Genomic DNA, 14,075 nt, shown 5'->3' on the forward strand with positions numbered 1-14,075 from the left:
TTCTCAATTAATATTCATATATCTTTGAGCTCTCTGCCAAGGACTATCAGTAACTGCTTAAAAGGTCTTGTAGGGATGTGCATTTCAACCATATTTAAATCATACTTTCTGCATAAATGGTTGTTTATGATAAAAAAATTCAAGCGATACAATGCACAAGATTAATGAAGCAATTTCAAATGCTGCATCATTAATATATTTAAATTCAAACCACACAATCCACAACAGAAAATAAGCAATTTGATATGATGCATCAGCAACCGTCTAATGTTAAAAAACTGAAGAGGAACAAGAGACTTTGTAATTGCTACAAGACTCATTGATTTTCCAAGAAGATTCATCATATCTTTTACATGATGAATCATCTGGCTGTATATTTGTATACTGCCATTTGTTTTAATGCCTAGAACATGCTTCCTCATATTTGCAATTTCTCGTGAATAATTCATTGGCATAATAAGTTCATATTGTTTAGAAATTTGGCATAAAGGTTGAAATGTTTTAGTAAGTCACCTAGTTGCTTCGGTTCAACATCCTATGACTCTAGTATTACTATGGTATAATTAAAATTGCATAATTATGTCATCTGGATACTTTCTACGACTTGGGTAAAGCTATTGAGTTAATTAATTCACTTAAATTGTCTAATGTTGGAAATATTAAAAGACAACCTAGTGTAATAGCATGTTAAAAAGGTATTAAGATGTGTTTAAGTTAGATGCCTAGGCTTGGGGAACTTTGCACATAAAAAATAATATTGATTCTTCTAAAATGTGAGGGAAAAAAGAAACGATATTTTAAAATTGAATATTTCCCTCTAGAAAGTTATAGGAGGTTGTGGGCTTATTTGAGATGTTGGCTTGTGGATTATATTGTTGTGATGCTGGAATGAACCTAAGTTCTTCCAAATCTTCTTGAGGATGAAAACCCTCTTGGAGTTGCTGTTTGCGGACAAAAACCCTCTTGGAGTTGCTGGTTCGGAGACAAAAACCCCCCTAGCGAGTCGAGTGATTTTATATGGAGATCACCATTGTGCTTCAAATTGAAGTTTCAAGTTTTGGATTGTTGAGATGAAGATTTTTGCAGTATTTTGAGCTTTTGGTTTGGTGTGATTGTTAGCAAGATTCAAAGATTATTGAAGGTGTTGTTGAAGGCAATTTTAGGAAGATTTATAGTTGGTCGTACTATCCTATTGATCACCCCTTTGTGTGTAAATTTGTTTGGTGTTTTATTTCCTTTTTTTGTTTGGACACCATTTTCCTCATGATTGCAGGCTGTACACTCTAAGACCAAGCTGTTGTAGTCACAAAGAACAAGTTGTACAAATCTGGTGGTGTTGGAGAGGGGTGTGTGAGCTATGGACTTGAGTGCCTTGTTTTGGGAGCTCTTTCCACTTGGTGAGTGGGTGCCTTGACATTATTTGAAGATATTATGCTTTATTTTGGTGGAGAACTAAACATTCAAGGAGTTTGTTGTTATTCATTACTGTTGTACCTATTGTACCAGCAATAGGTACACTTTATTCCAGACTTATGAATGCCTAATTTTTATATTACTTTGATATATCTGTAGCGTCCTAAAATTGCGACAGTTGCAATTTCGACTGCATTTGGGTCTTCACGATGGCGATGCAACGTTAAACCTGAATGGAGACCCCGAAACCTGCTTGTGACACCAAAAACTGCATTTTTCCACACCTTGGCACGATCCCTCCTTGCACCCTGCTGTCCCAGGAGGTGGGACCATGGCGCCCAGCGCCTTGGTCCCTGGCCCTATTTTGGGCCCGGTCTCTTTTGGGCATCGGGTCTTTAAGTTTTCAAATTGGAAAATAATGTTTCCTGGTCGGCCTAAGGTCGGGAAAATCAGTCTATCAACCCTAATTGACAAGTATATAAACTACTTTTCCTCTCCTAGAAAAGGAGAGAAAGAGGAGGACATATATGTGCAAAGGCGCGAAAGCGATATTCAAACATTCAAGCATTCAAGCATTCCTTCAAGCAATTGAGTATTCTAAGTCTCCATTCAAGGCTAGGTGTTGCATTCAAGACAAGGATTCAACCATTGAAGAGGAGATCACATACAACATACAACATACTACATACATTACACCTTCGCATGTAAGAATACAAACATTCTTACAACAAGGTATCAGTACTTGTTTACATTACAAACATTTACATTTACAGCATTCTCATTTCTTGGTTAATTCCAAAACCGGGGTTTGACCTAAAGGCAAACCCCTCATCCCTAACCCCCCAATTGTCCTCTCTTTTCTGTGTGTAGGTTGCAGGTACGCAGCTGTAATTGAAGATCTGGAATCCTTGTGCAGAGACGAACAGATCCACCTTCGTTTCGCGGATTTTTCGGAGGACCGTGTGCACGCCGGGCGCCATCGTCCCGTCAACTTTCGCTCAAATTTGCAGAACAGCACCGTCTTGACATTTTACTGCTAATTCCAGGTCCGCAGCTTCATCCCATATCCCTATCTCTGTTTATAAACGAATCTTTCCTACTTTACATGCATTCCTAGTTCAATCTTTCTATCTACATTTCTTTACAAAAGAGGGTATCCTTGATGTCTTAACCCTTAAAACTCATTTAGAATCCAATCTTGCATTGCGTGGGATTGGATCTTGTGGGTTTCAACCCCTCTTTTGAATGTAAAGTCTCTCCCAAGTGAAAACCATCAACCCTAGTGACTCTCCCTTCTCTCTCCTTGGAGTTGGGGAGGGGAGAATGACTAGGGTTCGATTTTTCCGCTTTACATTTTGGTGAACCCGACGTGAACATCCTCATTCTGATTATTCATGGTTAGATTTGAAAAATTTGCTTCCTTAATTACATTTCCATGTTTGATCTTTTGCAAATTTTAGAGGCCAATTGCATAAAAACCCTAAAATTTTCTTTTTAGTAATTAAGCTTGTGAAATGTCTAATTGTTAATGCTTGTTTCAGATCTATCCTTCTATTGCAAATTACCAATTCATATTTGTGCTTTAATTCTGAAAATTAAGTGGTTAAATGTCAAAACCCTAATTTTTAAAACCCTCTTGATTCAACCTTTGACTGATAATTTCACTGATCAAAACACCTCCAAATCGGCTGTAACTCTGGATTCTGCAACAAAATCACAATATCTTTCATCTCTAAAAATTTGGAAATAAGTTGTGAGGACCGTGTGCACCCCGAGCGCCATCGTCCCCGACATTTTTTCCGAAATTTCGGGAGCTAGATCTTACTGTATTTTTCTGCTAAAATCCAGAATTTTGGCTGATTTTATCAATTTTAACACTTTCAAAATTAAAGTCAAATTTGGTCTAGTGATTGCTTGGATAAAGGCTTATAATCATTCAAAAATTGTTGAAATTAAAATTCCTATCAAAAGTGTGTTTCTTACAATCCTAAATCTGAAAAGTGTGTTGGCATTCATTCAAAATTTCAGTGCTTTATTCAAATTTTTACAATTTGTGACTTTTTGAAATTAAGTGTTTAATTGCAACAACTCTGATTTCCGCTTTCAAAATTTGAATTTTGCATGAAATTGAGTCAACTTTTAAATTTCAAAGCTTGCACTGCTCTCAGTATTCCCTCTAAAATCATAAAATTCAAAATTTCAGTTTCCCCCTCTTTTTCAAAATTCAAATTTTACATTTTTCAACAATCTTGGTAGGGTTCAATTTTGAGATTGCAACTTTATTTTGGCCTATCTACAGATTGTAAAATCACTCAATTTTTTCAGATTGGCTTTAAAATCATCATAACTTTCATCCCTGAAAATTTGGAAAAAAGTTGCGAGGACCGTGTGCACTCCGTTCGCCACGGTCCCGGACATTTTTTCCGAAATTTCGAGAGATTGTCCTGATTGTATTTAACAGCTTAAATCTAGGAGATTGGCTGATTTTATTGAAATTTGCTACCTATAAAATTCAAAATCTTCTCTCTCTCTTTAGTGCATGAGTTTTACAACAATAAGCCCTACTTACACTATTCCCGTTAGACGAAGCCTTAGAATTAAGTCTTTCCAAGGTTTAATTATTGAGGAGATGGAACCTAATTTGAATGGCCTTTTTAACGAGGACATGGGTAATTCCTCTAATCCTCTTAATGATGAAGAAGCTCTCCATGAGGCTTCTGTAGAACAACTTTCGAAATTGGATAACCAATTTGATGATTTTCGACAATGGATGTCTCAAGAATACCCCGATAGTCAAGCTCTTTCCTTAATTGAGGGTCTAAAACGTATGGTTCAAAGTGATAAGAATGGAATTGATATTTTGTGTGGTATTGCACACATTGTGGATTCGAATGTGATGCCTATGAAGAGTTGTGCCGAAACTTTAGGTTATACACAACCTCCTACTCAAGTTAATCATTCTATTCCTTTGACAACTCCTATTGCTAGTATACCTACTTTTACATCAAACATAATGACTAATTCAATACAAGACATTCCTTCTATGATCACTAGTCATGGGGGCAATCCCTCTTCTTCAATCAACCCTCTTCCTTCATTCATTCCTTCAATGAGTGTCCCTATTATATCTCCACAAATGAACATGACGCAAGGGGGCAATTCATTTAACCCTTCCATTCCTCCTTGTAGTGTTCCTCCTGTCCAATCATCTCCTATGACTAACTATCATAGTGTCCCACCACCTTACTCTCTACCTTCTTTCAATAACATAACACCTCCATCACAATCTAACACGTCTAATATGAACTCTTCGACTGAAGCGACCATTAACAATCTTGCACAAACTGTCTCTTCTTTACAGCAACAAATTGCCTCTATGAATCAATCTAAGTTTAGTGTGCCCACATTTGATGTTGCGAGCCCACTTTCTCTTGACATTGTTCGAGCTATCCCCCCTAAACATGTTGAAATCCCGCATTTGGAGCTTTATAATGGTAAGGGTGATCCTCTAACACATGTTAAGACCTTTCAAACAATATGTACCGATTTTGCTTATGACCAAAGGTTGCTTGCAAAACTGTTTACTAGAACATTAAGAGATAAAGCCCTACAATGGTATTGCTCGTTGCCTTCTTATTCTATTTCTTTTTTCGAACAACTTGCAAATGCTTTTATTCAACAATTTCAAAACAATATAAGTCCTAAAGTTACTTTGATTGATTTAATGCATTGTAAACAAGGTGTTAAAGAAAGAGTGACTGATTTCATTGGTAGATATAAGCATTTGTATGCTCAAATTTCCTTTCCAGTGCCTGACAATGATATTCAAAGAATCTTTATTTCTAATTTACAAAAAGATATTAGAAAAAAACTCCTGTTTTCTGAGTTTACTTCTTTCCAACAGTTGTGCGCAACTCTTCACAATTATCAACTGACTGTGAGTCAAATGGAACAAGCAAATCCTATGGATCCAAGTGATAAGGGTGATAGTAGTCAACAACCATTTGGGAAGTTTAAACCGAACAGAGAGTCAATTAAATTCAATGAAAACATCATCAACAACAATGTGAATGCAGCATCAGGTGTGCCTCCTATTTCTAAGTTTTTCAAGAAAGAAAGAAAGTTTACTCCTTTGAATGAATCATTGCATAGTATTATGAATAAGTTATTGGAACAAAATGTGCTTACTCTTCCTCCTATAAAGCAAATAGATCCTGCAAAGATTAACTCACCCTATTTTGATAACAAATCTTTTTGTCAATTTCATCGTCATCCTGGGCATGATACTGAAAAATGTTTTGCTTTAAAGGGAAAAATTCAAGATTTGATTGATAATAATACTATCTCTGTTTCTGGTGTGAATGATAAAGGCAACACATCTGTAGCTCCTCCTAACCAAAATCTTCAGATTTTTACTGATCCATTGCCTTCTCATACCTCTAATGCGATTGATACTACTGATTCCTCTGTCTCACCTGATGATCTCGTGTCTATGACTCCGAATGTGATTAACTTTGTGGAACAGCAGAAAATCCCTAAAGAACCTTCCATCACATTTGATTTCAGTGAAACTATCAGGGCACCGGATGGTCCTTTATATATAGTTGCAAAAGTCAAGAATACACCTTGTCGTGGAGTACTTATTGATCCTTCTTGTATGGTTAATGTCATTACTGAAGAATTTCTTTTTACTTTGCAATTGAATCAAGTGATCTATGACGAAACAAATGTGGTTGTGAAACTATTTGATGCATTTTCTTCTCCTGCAGTTGGTTCTATTACATTACCTATTGAGGTCCATAACAAATCCCTTGATGTGGACTTTGCTATTATTCCATCATCCAAACAATTTCGTGTGAAGCTAGGCTATCCTTGGCTATCTTCCATGAAAGCTATTGCTTCTCCTATTCACAAGTGCTTAAAATTTCCCCATAATGGTGAAGTTGTTACTGTCAATCATAGTCTCTTTAAACCAGTTGAAAGAGCTTCTAGCGTTCCTATTGATTACTTTTGGCCTAAACAATTCCAATCTCTTCCTCCGCGAAGTGATCATCTTTTCAAATCTTATCAAAAGTGGAAAAAAGATATGATCCTATCTCTAAGTGAACCTAGAACACCCAAACTTGACATTCCTATCGTTCTTGAGAAGGAAGTTCTTCCTTTGAAAGATAAAACTAATGTCTTTCCTCAAGAAGATTCCCAACCCATCCCTATTAATGTGACTATATCTAATAAACTTCCCAAAAGTAGACCTATACCTCCTCGTCATGATGGGCTTGGTCTCCTTCCTAAACCAAATATTCCTCCTTTATATGGAGCAGTTCCTCCTCCTTCCTCTTATAGAGAGAAGAGACCTTCCTCTTCTCCTATTATTCAACCTAAGAGACCACAACCTAAACACCCAATTGATAAGGATGAGAACATTCCTCCTCCTCAATCTCCTCAGCTTCCTACTAAGACTAGACGAAATCGTTCTGCACGTGAACGCCGACGAAAGCGTCGTCTTAGAGCTCAGGCAGCTGCTTCTCAAACTTTGCAATCCCCAAAAACACCTTCAGCTAGTATTATTCCATCTTCTCCTCAGCCGAAAATTGAGCCAAAATCTCCTAAACATAAGATGCATGATGGTCTTGATCCTGTGCGAGTTAAAGATCCTATTTTTATAAATCTTGATGATGATATAGATGAAAATGTTATTCATGATGAAAATGTTATGCATGATGAAAATGTTACTCCTGTTCATTCTGATAGTGAATATGAATATGTTGATGTTGATAACCATTTATCTAATGAATTTTCTAAAGCACTTATCCTAGCTCCTAGACAAGAACAACGTGGCTCGGAACATTAACATAGCCCTTGTTTGGATCTTGTGATAGCTCCATCTGCTGTGTTGGATGTTCCTCCTCTAACGTGTTTCCTACCTTCCCGAAATATTGATCAGCAAGATCGGGGGGTAGATGACGTGCTAGACTAGTTTCATTAGCATAGCAGACTCTCTCCTCCTCTCTTGATCTCTTTTGTTACTTCTTCTATGTGTTATTCTCATTCTTCTATTTGTTGTCCTTAGTGTTGTCTACTTGAGGACGATGCAAAACATTGAGATCTCTTTTGGTCTCTCTCATGTTGACTCAAAAGACACATGTGTTCCCTTCTTCTAGGTGACCTTCCTTGATTGGGGAATGAAGAACAATTATGCATACATACATATGATATACATGAATTATCATACAACATACTGACCCCGAGGAAAGCGAAGTCACCTTGTGCTTTGTGTTTTGTGTCTATTATCCTTGGGCTTATCTCACACTTGGGGGCTAAATCCTTGTGATAACGTGCTCCTTTCCTTTCTCATTCCTTATATGTATCACTACCTTAAAGCAATCACCCCCGATGAGGCGTGTGCGATCGCTTTAATGTAGGGGGGCATACATCCCGTTCATATCTTTTCAAGATACTTGAAAAATTCTTGACAAATTTAGCTTTGCCTTGAAAATTTTTGATATCTTTCTTACATGACTCATAGTGAGGGAACCTTACTATTGACAGTCATGGTTCTCCCTCATGATCTTCCCTTTTACTTTGTCAATCGAAGTCGTAAGATCCTTAGTCCACTGGGGGCTTGGTGTATCTTGCCTCCTTGACGTGGTGAAAGTTTTTCAATGTTGTTTCCTTGTACTTTACCGGAAGTAGGAGCGTACGCTTATACTCCCGCTAAAGTGGGGGCTAAATGTAGCGTCCTAAAATTGCGACACTTGCAATTTCGACTGCATTTGGGTCTTCACGATGGCGATGCAACGTTAACCCTGAATGGAGACCCCGAAACCTGCTTGTGACACCAAAAACTGCATTTTTCCACACCTTGGCATGATCCCTCCTTGCACCCTGCTGTCTCGGGAGGTGGGACCATGGCGCCCAGCGCCCTGGTCCCCCAGGACCATGGTGCCCAGCGCCTTGGTCCCTGGCCCTATTTTGGGCCTGGTCTCTTTTGGTCATCGGGTCTTTAAGTTTGCAAATTGGAAAATAATGTTTCCTGGTCGGCCTAAGGTCGGGAAAATCAGTCTATCAACCCTAATTGACAAGTATATAAACTACTTTTCCTCTCCTAGAGAAGGAGAGAAAGAGGAGGACATATATGTGCAAAGGCGCGAAAGCGATATTCAAACATTCAAGCATTCAAGCATTCCTTCAAGCAATTGAGTATTCTAAGTCTCCATTCAAGGCTAGGTGTTGCATTCAAGACAAGGATTCAACCATTGAAGAGGAGATCACATACAACATACAACATACTACATACATTACACCTTCGCATGTAAGAATACAAACATTCTTACAACAAGGTATCAGTACTTGTTTACATTACAAACATTTACATTTACAGCATTCTCATTTCTTGGTTAATTCCAAAACCGGGGTTTGACCTAAAGGCAAACCCCTCATCCCTAACCCCCCAATCGTCCTCTCTTTTCTGTGTGTAGGTTGCAGGTACGCGGCTGTAATTGAAGATCTGGAATCCTTGTGCAGAGACGAACAGATCCACCTTCGTTTCGCGGATTTTTCGGAGGACCGTGTGCACGCCGGGCGCCATCGTCCCGTCAACTTTCGCTCAAATTTGCAGAACAACACCGTCTTGACATTTTACTGCTAATTCCAGGTCCGCAGCTTCATCCCATATCCCTATCTCTGTTTATAAACGAATCTTTCCTACTTTACATGCATTCCTAGTTCAATCTTTCTATCTACATTTCTTTACAAAAGAGGGTATCCTTGATGTCTTAACCCTTGAAACTCATTTAGAATCCAATCTTGCATTGCGTGGGATTGGATCTTGTGGGTTTCAACCCCTCTTTTGAATGTAAAGTCTCTCCCAAGTGAAAACCATCAACCCTAGTGACTCTCCCTTCTCTCTCCTTGGAGTTGGGGAGGGGAGAACGACTAGGGTTCGATTTTTCCGCTTTACAATATCTTTCTATTATTCATGTTTGGGCATGTTTTGGAGTGATTTTGGAGTGCTTCAAGTGAAAATGCAGTTTGGGTGTATGTTTCAACTTGAAGTGTGTTGGTGAAATTTCTGGGTGTCTTCTTTGCTGCCCAGACTTGTTGCAGTGTGTCTACATAGCATTATCAGACCTGTATTGGCATATTCCTCATCATTTACTAAAGTATATTGTTGGTACAAGCTGGGTGGGTTCGTTTATGGTTTTGGGCACTATTTGGGGTGTTCCAACAATTCTATTTTACACCAGCACTTATATGAACAATACTTTTCCTTTTTTGGCATTTTGTAACAACAGATATAATTCTATTTGGACTATGATTATATGTAAGCTAACATTGTAACACTTGATGGTAGTACCACCAGTGGGATTGTGGGATTGTTCTTGGTTCAACGCTGATACTTACCCCATTGAATAAGTGGTATTATTTTAATAACTCACCACTTAGTAAGTGAAAGAGTAATTGTTTAGTGTTTGTACTAGCTCACCACTGGATAAGTAGAAGTAGTTGTGTTTCATTTTCCTTATTGTATAAGCTTTCTCATTGAATAAGTGGATTTGCCCATTTCACTCACCATTGAATAAGTGGAAGAAGCGTTTATTTCCAGTAATGTATATGCACCCCACCCCATTGAATAAGTGATTGTTGTGAAGTGCTTATTTCAATTTAATTGTACTCTTCATTGAATAAGTGATTGTTGTGAAGTGCTTATTTCAATTAAATTGTGTTTTTTTCTAGCTTTTATATTTCAATTTAATTGTACTCTTGAACACTGTATGCTCTCACCTTGCCCATTCTAGAATTTGGGTGATCAGAAAGTGGAAAGGGAGTTGCCTTGTATCTCATTTCTAGTTACAATATTTTCACCCAGAAAGTGGAAAGGAAGTTGTCTTGTATCTCATTTCTAGTTACAATATTTTCAAGACACAATTAGGGGTGTATATCACACAAGAACTAAATAAACATAAAAAAAACAAATCACTTAAACAAATCACATACGCAAGATAGAGCTGGATAAATCCTTTTTGGAGATTCTCACAAGCATAAGGCCTAACCTTCTCAAGTCACTCTCTTTCCAAATTTACAAGGTCATTTCCACTCTCTTAGATTAAATGTGGACATTCTTCAACAACAATGGTATCTCAAACACTTGTAAATAGCTCTGCATATACTCCTACTTACACTCTGTTACATCCCACTTGTGCCCTAGTTATTTATATGCTGTGATTAGACCATGTTATATGTGTGCCCTAATTGATCTATGCTATACTTGCAAGATGTTTAACGTGCCCTAGATGTGTATGCATAATTGAATGATGCTAATTGTGCTTAGAATAATGAATTGATGACTCATAATTGATAGATTGATAACTTGATAGTTAACATTATGACATGATGTTTCACTTTTGTTAATGATATTTGAAATGTCAAAATATGACAAGATTTTGATCTAACTAGTTGAACTGGCCAAATGTGTGTAGGAGTTCGTTGTCCTTGAGAAGGGAGGGAAAGTATCATCAGGTCGGGAGGTAAGGAGAGGGAAGAACTTATGCCATCTGAAACCCTAACCCCGAGTCATGTAGTCTCATGTTGACCTCGGTAATTTACGTTAGCCGTCGCATCAGGTAACCTAGCGGGTCTATATAGAGGTTTTAGGGTTTCACGACCCTAAGTTATTGATTGTTTTATGAGTTGGTTTGTTATTATTATTAATTATTTTATTAATAATTAAATTAAATTGGCAGTGGCTCATGTTTTATAGCATATATATATTTATATGTATATATATCTCAATATATATATCTTATGCAAATACATGTATACGAGAGTATGTATGCAAATACATGTATATGAGAGTACATACATGTATATGAGAGTACGTACACACGACCGTATACGTGCTCCCATAGGTATGCATACATAAGATGTATAGATTCATATATATAAATATATGAATATCTTACACTAATACTCTTGCAAAGGTAAGGTTCATTTTTAAAATACCATAGGCCAACTCTATTTGGCAATTTTAATAAGATAAGTGTGATAAGGGGGGACCTTGTTAATTAAAATTAATTTTAAAACCATTCTTTAGCCGCTATAGGTATAAGGGGCACAAAAATAAGGATATTAAACAAAACTTTCATCCCACTCTTAGTGCAATACACAAATAATTTCTTATTACACGGACATGATATATTTTATCGGGCCATTAGAAGGCAATCAATATTTCCATATTAATGGATATTGAAATGAGAAGCTTCAAAAAAAAAGAGCAAGGCTTTTTGGCCTGAAGCATTGAGTCTTCACTGGGAAGCAAATAGGCAGGTAAATGGCGTGAAGCATAGAGGAAGAATTCTCGTGACTCCTTGAGCGGATTTGCTAAAACACATGGTATTAGGGCGTTTTGGTGGAAATATATGGGCGGATTTGTGAAAAGAATGGCAATCTTTTTTTCACTTCTACTAGTAGGTGAAAAGAGATGAAAATAGATTTCTGCTCAGCAAGCTAAGGGTTTAGGTTCTTACTGGTAATGTGGGAGAAAAGAGGATTCGCTGTGAAGGGCGCTGGGCAGGAAACATTCAGTTGGTTTACTCTTCAATATTCAGGTCATGTTATGACATCAAACCCTAACTTCTTAAGTATACGTTCTTCCTTTCACTTTGAGCAGAGAAAAACAACAAAAAAAAAAACGGGTTATACAGATGTATCTTGCAGTTTGCTGTTCTTCCATCGTTATATGTGCATACTAAAATTGGAAGTTCTTCCTGTTCTTTCAATTTGCTCTTAGTCGAAAAAGAAAAGATTTAAAAATTAGTTGAATGCAGACCTCATACCTGTATACAGGTGTAACCTATATATATATATATATATATATATATATATATATATATATATATATATATAAGGAGATAAATAATCTGGGTATGAATTGTAATCTGAAAATCATCAATAGTATAACTAGTATGGAGGTGCAGAAATATACCATTCAGTTTGGAGGGTTTGCATACCCTAGACTTGAAATATGAAGAATTTACCCTCTTTATTGAGCTGTCTCAGAATTGTCTAAGTCTGAAAGACCATAGCAGCAGTAAGGATGACCTATCTATTTGAGATTTACCGTCTCTAGCTCATGTTAAAACTAAAACCCTAGCCTAAGAAGTTAATGGGTAGAGGAGCACAGTTGTACCATGATGCAGTTAGTATCTCCATTAGAGAGAATACCCTCAAAATTGGCATGACAGCAGAGACATGTCATGTGTGGTGTTCATTCGACATGTCATGCGTGGTGTTCATTCCAAACTTAAGAATCAAACGGACAACTGGCAGCTCTTAAGCCCCATTCCAGGGAATTAGTTGTATTATTAAAAACCTTTTGCAATCATGATTGAGAAAAGTAAAACAGTAACTTCTTAAGAGAAATAGTGCTGATAACAAAAAGAATGTAAAACAATTGTGTGGTCAATGGTTTCTAGGTGAGTTCAGTTATGGCTCCTTGTTGGTTAAACCTACTTGACCCTAGACCTATGTCGAGAAGTGTGGTGATCATTGAGAGCACGTTTAATCGTGCTTGCAATGTTTAAACCTTGGCCAAGGTTGTGCTGCATAATGCAAGCCACCGTCAAATCACTAGAACCAGATACACCTCTAGTTAGGAGTGTGATTGATGCAGAGCTTTGACAACTGAAACTTGATAGACCCAAAACAGAGTTCGTTCCTTTTATCGTGAAATCAGTTTCTAAGACTGATACTGGTTCATAACATTGATTTTGTATTTTCTTAGGAACAGAATACACCCATTTCCCTGTTTAGATATTCATGTATTGAACTTTTGGCACTGTTATAGGATCAATTGGCAATGTAATTTATCCAAACAAGATTTCTTTAAATGTTTTCCACAAACGGTTAAACAAATCTGTGAGAGTTTCAAATCGATACCCCAAATCACTATTCTTTCAAAGCGACTGCTAAAACATCAATCTTTTTCCAATGAAATTATTGACTGCGAATAACGTTTACAAAGACACCATTACTACCCACGGTCTGTCACCAGAATATAGTTCCAGAATTATTTGTGGAATTCACACCATACATTAAACTATGAATTGATACTCATAAACATACGTTCATCACAGCAGATAACTCATGAACCAGGGCAAGTGTATAAACTCGATTCCAACAATATTATGAATTCCCTCCAATAAACCCGATATCATTCACTTAACGGTGAAACCCGATGCTCAACACTTCAACATGTATTCAAGAACAAGAATTTGTTAAAACCCGATACCCAGCACATCCGATTCATAAACAAATTGTTCTGTTCTTTCGATACCTTCACTCATCGGCATCTTCCCCTGTTTATCAACGGTGATCACCTAAACTTCTCCAAACTGCACATGCATAGTCAGTGATATATTTTACATGTTAGAAAACGTCTCCCATGAATATAAGGCCTTAACATATTCATGGGATGACTTTCATCTTCTAAAACTCTGCTGTAAACTCAACAACGGCAAATAAAAAAAAACTACTGTTACTATAAACGGCGTAACAGAGAATTCAAGTTAATAATAAAGTTCAACCCCAAACAAAATAATGATCAAGGAAGCTCAATACATTTCAGAACATCAGTCGATCATTCCAAAATCAATATAAAAGAT

At 37.1% G+C, this 14,075-nt stretch overlaps 1 protein-coding gene across 3 annotated transcripts in view; it reads left to right on the forward strand.

Moving 5' to 3' along the window:
- Positions 1-14,075, forward strand: part of LOC131064451 (protein LAZ1 homolog 2) — a 125,571-nt gene that overhangs the window by 44,443 nt on the left and 67,053 nt on the right. The gene's annotated exons all lie outside the window — the stretch shown is intronic.

Source organism: Cryptomeria japonica, chromosome 2 (assembly GCF_030272615.1).
Source record: "Cryptomeria japonica chromosome 2, Sugi_1.0, whole genome shotgun sequence".
Taxonomy (NCBI): domain Eukaryota; kingdom Viridiplantae; phylum Streptophyta; class Pinopsida; order Cupressales; family Cupressaceae; genus Cryptomeria; species Cryptomeria japonica.